The following is a 9007-nucleotide window of genomic DNA, read 5'->3' on the forward strand; positions in this document are numbered from 1 at the left end:
TTTTCCTGTTCTATTATATATTTTGTGTTCTTGTTTTGTATTTTTATGTTGTGAACCACTCTGTGCTCTTCTAGTGAAGGCAGTATGAAAAATAAACAAATAATCGCAGCAATAATAACAACCAGCAGGGGGAGTGCTTGCTCCTCCAAAGTTACTTCGTGGCAGTGGCAAGGATTTTCCGCCATTCCAGGTACTGTAGTTGTTTTTAAAAAAACACAACCCAAATCAAAGCAACTTTTCACCTTAAGCAACACATTGTGTCTGTCCCAAACCTGGAGTGATTGCCAGCCCCACATATTAGATCTGGGTGGAGTGGCAGGTAATCTTTCTGCAAGGAAGCCTTAGTCCACCTAGTGCAGCCCACGTGTTTGGGACTGTAAACTCCCCCCATCAGCTGAAATGCAACCTTGCCAAGTTGGAATACCTACTTTATGCCATATATTTCACCCATACATATCTTGGAAGGGTCAGGCAAATTGATGGGACATGACAGGATTCTCCCCGAGGAAATCATGCGCTTTAAATAGGTGCTGTGTGATTGTGCTCTCTGAGCTAGTGATTGGGTCCCAACCCCCCAACCTTCCTTCTCCCCCCTCACCCAATCCAATGCTGTGGTGACCGAACAACAACATCAGCAACCACCCAAGAACCTCCTTGCACATTAGAGTGTGTCTCTGTTCATGAACCCAGCTGATCATTAATTACCTGCTTGAAGCGCTCAGCTCACAGTCCCATCTCCAAATAGCATTACAATTTTTTTTACTGGGGCTGCATGCAACAACCATGTATTTAAAATGCATGACTTCCCTCCAAATAACACTTGGAATTGCTGTTCATTAATGGTGTTGGGAACTGTAGCTTTCAGAGGAAAATGGAGTTAGTTCTGAGAGAGAGGCAGAGGGGTCTGAGCTGAGTTTTGAATGCTGTAAGCTAACAGCACCTGGGGGTGCAAGGGTGCATCTGAAGAGATGATGTGGGAATAGTCCATTTGCTCTGTTGGAGCAGGAAGAAACTGCTCCCGCTTATGTCGACTGTGTGCATTTGTACAATAGCTTCAGACATTAGAGAACTGGCTTAAGCCTCCAGTAGGCCGCATCTTCCGAACCCAGGTGTGCACTGTGACTGGATCTTCTACACCACCAGGGGGAATAAACACCACAATGCAACGCTAGATGCTAGAATGTCATGGTCGCCAATGTAGATGGCTCTGGAAGAGGATGAGACAAATTCATGGAGGAGAAGGTTATCAATGGCTACTAGCCATGAGGACTATGCTCTGCCTCCGCAACCAGAGGCAGCAAATGCTTCTGAGTACCAGTTGCTGGAAACCACAGGAGGGGAAATGGCTCTTGTGCTTGAATCCTGATTGTGGGCTTCCCACAGGCACCCAGTTGGTCACTGTGGACAGAGGCTGACCTAGGCTCCCTTGTACGCTTAACAAGAAGCTGCCTTGGGGCAGATCTACACTCATTTTTTTAAAAAACCTTAACAAATAGTTAAGGAATGGTTCTGATAACCATATAGCCACCTGACATTCTTTTTCAATGCTCACAATGCGTTGTTGAAGTGTGACACCAGAGGGTGCTGCAGAGCTATCCTGTACCAGAAACCGGGTAGACCGTGTGGAAACACAAAAGAAGGGGAAAGCAAAGAGGATTCTTCCTGTCTTGACATTTTAGAATGACATTTCTAATATTGTTCTAATAACATTTAAAAGGTGAGTGTAGATCTAGCCTTGGTGCCTCCAAAGCTTGTAAAGACCATGGACTAGAAACTTAAGAAGTTTGCTTTTCAGCGCCTTTTGCACTCTGCCAGTGTCTTTCTCCACGACCATTAGGGTCTGCTCTGCTCCTCCTCCTCCTCTTGTCAGTCCATCTTCCTTCCTGCCTTCCTTCCTCATCATCTCTGCTCGCTGCTTTCCCTTCTGCTTCCTCCCTCTCAATTTCCTGCTCCTGTAACTCTTGCCCCTCACAGAAGGAGTGCGAGGATGAACAGGTTTCATAGCCACTGCAAACCAGAGTGGAGAGGCATGTTTTTTGCACACACACCCTGGGCCAAAGCCTAGGTACACCCCCTGACTGTGAAAATAGATTGCTAGACCAAATGGGCCATTGGCCTGATCCAGCAGGCTCTTCTTGCATTCTTCCTCTCAGCCTGGTGAGCTCCAGAGGTTTTGGACTGCAACACCCATGATCCCCCTGTCCTATGGCCCTAACGATGGTGGGACTCATTGGATTTGTAGTATAAAAGACTGGATTAGAACCACTGCACAAAATGGTTGCATTTATCGGCTGGCTGAAAGATCAGCAAGGAACTCAACCACAAAGCCACCACCCTCTTTGTTTCAGCTCCAAGGCCTGCCCCTCTCTCGTCTCCATTCATAAGCCTGCAACTTTAAGAGGCTGAAAAGACAGGCAGCGATTGCTGCCGCCCCAGGGGTTTCCAGAACCAGCAAGTGTTGGGGATGGGTGGCAATGTGTAGATGGGAGGACTTGGCTTTATGTTCCTGGATTGCTCCGAAAAAGGCATAGGAGTTCCCACAAAGTGAGCAGAACGTAGGTAGAAGCACGGCTTCCAGGACCCAAGCCAGTGACTGGTGGGAGCTGCAGCTGGGATAGCAGGAGCGGAATGGCTAATTAAAAACCAAACAACTCAATGTGATTTTCCTATTTGCTGAAGCATCTTGTGGTTATTACAACAGTGTTTTTTTGGCCCAGCAGGCAGCAGGAAACTTGGATGGAAGGGAGCAAGCCATCTGGGCTTCAGTGAACACACTCTCACAAGGCCGTGCTGGAGAAAGGGGGGGGGGAAGGCTTTTTTCTCCCCCACAGAACTCGCAAAGGTGCTTCATTTAGCAGCAGAGGAAGAGCTGAGCCGCTTCGGAGGCACAACGCAAGAGATCAGCATAATAAGGAAGGATGGGGAGACAAGTTCAGTTCAGTCCACGTTTTAAATGCAGAGCGACCTAATTCACGCTCCCTCAAACAATACGCAACCCCAAGCACAGCTGCCCTTTGAAATTTGCACTTCCAAATATTGCGCGGCAGCTGTCCAACTAAAAAAAGTGCACATATTTTTAAAAAACACATATATTAGTGAAAATAACCAGCAAGCATGTGTTACACCAGGGGAATGTGCATAAGAAGGGTGCTAAAATGCTGATGAATTTTCATGAGGACTTAAAAATGTGAAAATATGAAAATTAAGACTAGGAAAAATAAAAGAAAATGAGATAAAATGAAACTGACAGATCTGTCCATTCCCCATCCATTCACCAAGGAGGAAGAGGTGGGAATTTTAAGCATGAGTTAGGAGTCCTGACAGGGGCCAATGTTACAAGGATCCCAACTGTAAACCAGCCTTTTTTGGAGCATGATGGAGCAGGCACTCCAGGCTGCTAAAGACGAAGCTACAAGCAGGCCTGGGAGTTTTGCAGCCACACAAGACGAAGCTGGAAGACAAAGGGCTCTTTGAAGCTCTGACCCTGAACAGGTACACTGAACTGGAATGGGGACCCCAGACCCAAAGGCTGAATGTGGCTGCCTCATTCCTTCCTACCTGGCCTCTGAGACTTTTCACAAGTCCGTGCCCCTCACAAACTCTTTGTCAAGTACTTTCACCTAGCTCAGCTGCAACATGTTCATGAACTGTGGTGATGATGATGATTTAAGGCTAAGCAGTGCTTTTCTTCTAGAAAAATGGTGCTGGTCCTCACCATGAGGTTGATACAGTAAATGCCACACTTTAAACCAGTGCTTTTACTTCTAGGGGGGGAAAGTGCCATTACTGCGTACCCTTGAATACCCCCAGAAAAAAGCACTGAGGCTAAGGCGTAAACCCTATACAAATCTGGGATTCCCTAAGGCAGCTGGATGACTGTACGCCTCCTTCCAGTAACTCCTGCAGCCAAGTTGGCGACAAACATATACCTCTGCTTCCCTTTGCACCACTTCAGCAAGGCAGAGAATGGAAGTCTTATCACGTGGGCAGGCAGCCCAGGATCTCCAGACACGCCGCCCAGGCTTGTGCCCCAGGGAGGTCACTTCAGTGCTGCTAATGTGGCGGTTTGACTTCACCGCCAGAGGCGCACTCCATTGTCTCTTGAGAGTCGAGACAGACGGATGCCAAGAACATTCAGCTCCCTTGTGTCCAATAGTCCCTAATCCCAGGTAAAGTGATCACGGGATCACAGCTGAACTTGCCAACGCAGCATCTAGTAATGAGGGGCTAGTTTCTGCTTCCACGCTCAATTCATTTACTCTTGAGTTCTGGGACAGTCCCCCCAACATGCTGTTATTTATCGTTTCCTGGCTTATTAAAGAGATTTTATACCCCACCAGGGCAGAGTATGGCATAAAATAAATTAGGGTTGCCTTATTTTGGAGCAAAGCTGTTGAGCTTTTTTCAGTTTTGCCCAAAGCTGCTGAGCTGCCATACGTCCGGAAATTCCCAGAAAAATTTGTCTATTTCCACCCAGGCACTGCTTCCGCCTGCAGCATTCCAGATATATCTGGGAAATTCCTGACGTACGGCAGTCCTTATGGAACCACCACATACCGTATTTTTCGCTCTATAGGATGCACTTTCCCCCCTCCAACATTAAGGGGAAATGTGTGTGAGTCCTATGGAGCGAATGCAGGCTCCTTGGCTTCAGCAATAGCAATGCGAAGCCTCCGAAGCGCAGAGGGAGCGCTCCCAGTCCCACCAGGAGATGCTGGGGACTGAACCTGATGCCTTCTGCATGCTAAGCAGTTGTTCTACCACTGAGCTATGGCCCTAGCTCACAATATTGCTGTCAGGATAAAATGGAGAAGGTGGAGGCTGAAGTGTGTATGCTCTGTGGAGGAAAGGTGGGATGGAAGTATAAGAAGGAATAAAGTATGTAAACTAGCCTATAAGTGAATAAACTACAGTATATTTTCAACTTACTCTCCTAATAATTTTTATATAAATTATAAAAGTGGTATATAAATTTTGTTAAATAAAAAAAGAGGAAATGTTCAGACTTTCAAACAGTATGTTATGCCTGAGGCTTCACTGCTGAAACTCCCAACAGCATTTTCATGCTCACAAACACCTGATGAAGGAACCATTGTGACATAACCCATTCAAGCAGAGTGAAGGGGCAACAGGCTGTCAACAGTGGCAGTAGTTGGGGGCTCCCATCTATTAAAAAGCCACAGAAAGTCTTTTCCTACTGCCTGAGGAATTAATCCCTTATTTAACGTTCATAATTGCTGGATCGATTTAACAGGACTGGAGCTAACATTTGCTTGGATTTGGCACCATTGATAGGGAACTGCCTGCTGCGTCCTCCGCTTTGAAGTCACCCTGGTCTTTGGGCCTCCATCACTTTCTTCAGCATGTCCAACCCATCTAAGAGGCGTATGATACTGGTGTTCCACTGGGTTAGGAAGAAGCCCCTGACAGAGAAGCCGTGCTCTACCATCTCGGCCAGACCTTCTGCCTCTGCACCGGCTTGCAACACTCCTCACATTTCACCCTACTTCACGAGGAGCAAGACACAACCCGCTCCGCTCCGGAGGTCCAGCAGGCACAAGGTGCTGTGATTGCCGAATCTCACTGACCCCAAGTTTTTAAGATCTGTCATTGGCAGCGTTGGCCAGAAGAGAGCCTGCAGGTGTGGAAACAAAAGAAGACTCCAGCGGGAACAGGAAAAGGGGTGAGGGCTAGGCAAGAGGCAAGAAGGCTCCAAAGCTATTTGCGGGGTGGGATTGCTTTGGAAGATGCCTTCTCACAATCTCTACCCTTGAACCACGTAAGGACATAAGAAGTGCCTGCTGGATGAGGCCACATTGGCCTGTCTAGTCCAGCATCCTGTTCTCACAGTGGCCAACCAGAGGCCTGTGGAAACAAGAGCATTCTGTATTCCCTTCCTGCATCTTCCAGCAACTACTGTTCACAAACGTTACTGCCACTGACTGTGGAGGTAGAGCATAGCCATCATGCCTAGTGGCCATTGATAGCCTTCCCTGCATAAAACCATCCAAGTTGGTGGCTGTCACAGCTTTGTGTGGGATTGAGCTTCCAGAGGGGTAGCTGAGCTGTAGGAAAAACGGGCATTAAAAGCACATTTCTCCCAAAGAATCCTGGGAATTGCAGTTTGTAAAGGGTGCTACAAATAATAATAATAATAATAATAATAATAATAATAATAATAATAAAGCAGTATTTAAATTCTATGGAATAAATAAAAATCACATGAGTGCCCAACTATTAAAAGCACAGGGCTCCATCCCCTGAAGCCAAGATGGCCTTCTGCACATGCCCAGAGGCTGCCTGTTCTTCTCACTCTTGCCCAGGCCATATATTAGCTGCTGTTTGGAGGCCAATAGGAACTGCTGCCGCTGCAGCAATGGTGGAGGCACCAGCAGAATGCCTTTATGAGCAGCTGCCTGGAGCAGGCTTAGCACGGCTGCATTCCAGCCAGAGCCCATTCCAGACCTCCAGCTGGAAGTTGTGCAACAGCACCTAAAGGTCTGCACTGGAGGCAGTCTGCATTCAGCAGAAGCGCTCGATCTGTTGCAAAGTCATGCAGGGCAACCAAGGAAGCTGCAGCCCAGCTGTTGCAAGGCTTGTCAAAAGTGGGGAGCAGGAGCCAAGGCTTCTGTGGGCAGGGCTGCAGAGGGGTCAGAGAGAATTGGAAGCCCCACGCTGACCCCAGGAAAGGGGATAATAAGCTGTGACGTACAAATCATTGTGAGGCATTTTCTTGTCTGTGGCATGGTGTTCCTCTTATTTACCTATTCCCTGGGCCAGAATAGGTAAATAAGAGAAACTCTGGGCATGCACAGGATGTGTAGCTCCGCACCTGGCGTCTAGGACTAGATGGTGAGCCTTTGAAGGGACCCTACTAGATAGGCTTGCCATAATTCAAAAAGTGAAAATCCGCACACAAGTTTTTGAGCTATTTTAAAGAAAATTCACCATAACCTACACTTCCTACATGGGTTGCCATATGTCTGGATTTTCCCAGACATTGCAGTGATTTTCACCTGGACACTGTTTCCGATGGGCAAATCCTAGCTACGTCCAGGAAATTCTGGACCTATGGCCAACCCTATGCCTAAGACCTGACACATTTTTTTTTAAATACAAAAAAGAAATTAGTCACTGCTTCAATTGCTTTTTTTTTAATAGAAAGTGCAGAGCACAACCTCTCCTGGAATCCATGGCCTCGGACCTGGAAGGTGTCCCCACCCAATTCCTCAAAAGTGAAGAACCACTGAAGGGTTTCTGTCGTGAGAGAGAGGTTCTCTTCGCATGCTCAGATGACCTCTTTTTAGATGACTTCTGCCCCTATTTCTGGACTGGAAGGCTCTGGGGAGAAAACCTGTTCCCGCAGAGGGCAGAGCCTTGGCTGTAGTTAGGTCAGCAGGTCAGATGCAGAAGGCGACCTGGGTGGTGGTATCTTGATTGGGTTCAGGCTCAGCCCCCGCCGCCCGGCTCCGCTGGTTAATTAGTTGCCCTCTGTGCTGGGCTTAGCATCCTCTCAGTGCAACCAATTACTGCTGGGATAATTAAATTTAATGCAGCAGTTTGTTATCTAAATGTCTCTAATTGCATCTAAGTGGCAAAGAAATGGGTTTTGGTGCAGCCGCTGCCTGGAGAACTGAGTCCGTAAACCCACTCCCCAAAACACACACACTAACTCTTTGGAGAAGTACCCTCACTGGGCTCTTAGGTGGGAGGCTGGTTCAGGCTAGGGCTGCTGGGAGCAGGGAAGGTTTGGATGTGGGTGCCACACAGCAGTGGAGGGGGGAGGGTAACATTATTATTAATTGATTAATTGGCTTTATATTCCACCACGTTCCTCCAACAAGCTTGAGGTTGTGTCCATGGTCCCTCTGTTGTAAACAAAAATTGCCCTTTTCCCTTATGGGGTATCCAAGAGCCCATATAGAGTCCTTACATAGGTTCCCTATTGGTAGGAGAGAATAACAGAGGCCAACCAGAGAATACTGAGAAGCAAAGCAGCTAGTAAGCCTGATCTTTATTGATCTGTTGCAACAGGGTGCTCCCCTTACCCGCAGGAGAGAGGAGGGACCCAGAAAAATGGCATGCAAGGCCTTATAAAGACTTTTGAAATTCCCATCGTGTAGATCAAGACCACCCCCAGAAACATCATACATACATCACAGAAGGGGTGTAACCTAAGACCACCCCTCAGATACATCACACCTACATCACAGAAAAGGCGGTCTAAAACAAATTTGAATATTGGTTTTCTCCTGTTGTTGTTTATCTCCTGTCTCGCAGGTTACTTGATTGGATTGCCTGGGGACCCTGGCCATTCTTTTGTAGTGATAAATACTTAGTTCCTGGGCCAAGTCACAGGCTCACACCCTATTCATATCTTAAATGTGTCCTTAAGACAGGATTTGTGAGGAAAGAGACAATGGGGAGGTTTCCCACTTTGACCTAGCAAAGAAAACATTTGGTCAGTTTAGGAATCAAAAAGGTTCCAGGTTGGCCTTCCTGTGCTGATCTATATATGTGCTTGGTTGGTACACTTATGAACATTACAATATATCTAAGGCCATAAAATTCCTATCACACCACAACCTCATTTTATCCCCACAACAACCCTGTGAGGTTTGGTGTGCATTTACTACTAAGGTACTGTCCCTTCCTAAATATGAATGTAAGAGTGAGGCATCAGATCAAGATCTGTATTTTAAAATGAGCTTAAAAAATATATTTGCAAATGTTTGTATCTCTCATGCCAGGCAGAAGACCAGCTGGGTTTGGCATATGTTTATCTTCCTGGACAAGGGCCCCCTGATTTATTGCAGGAGACGAGTACCTCAGGGTTGTAAAAGGAAATTACAGGCTGGGAGCAAAAGGTCACACTGACCATACAAATTACAGAATACAATCAAGCTGCAAAAGCACTCATTGTTTAACAAATAATAATACCATGTGTCTTCCATTAGAGACTTGAGCCAAAGGTTAAAGGGTAAATTGAAGAAGTTGCTTTTAGAAA

The 9007-nt window shown here is 46.7% G+C and overlaps 1 long non-coding RNA gene across 1 annotated transcript; it reads left to right on the plus strand.

The window, feature by feature from the left end:
• Nucleotides 1-5038: 5038 nt before the first annotated feature.
• On the plus strand, nt 5039-7566 carry LOC128406781 (uncharacterized). Its single transcript, XR_008328627.1, has 2 exons — nt 5039-5683; nt 7162-7566. It is a non-coding gene; the product is annotated as an uncharacterized LOC128406781 (long non-coding RNA).
• The last annotated feature ends 1441 nt before the right edge of the window (nt 7567-9007 follow it).

This window comes from Podarcis raffonei, chromosome Z (genome assembly GCF_027172205.1).
Source record: "Podarcis raffonei isolate rPodRaf1 chromosome Z, rPodRaf1.pri, whole genome shotgun sequence".
Lineage (NCBI taxonomy): Eukaryota > Metazoa > Chordata > Lepidosauria > Squamata > Lacertidae > Podarcis > Podarcis raffonei.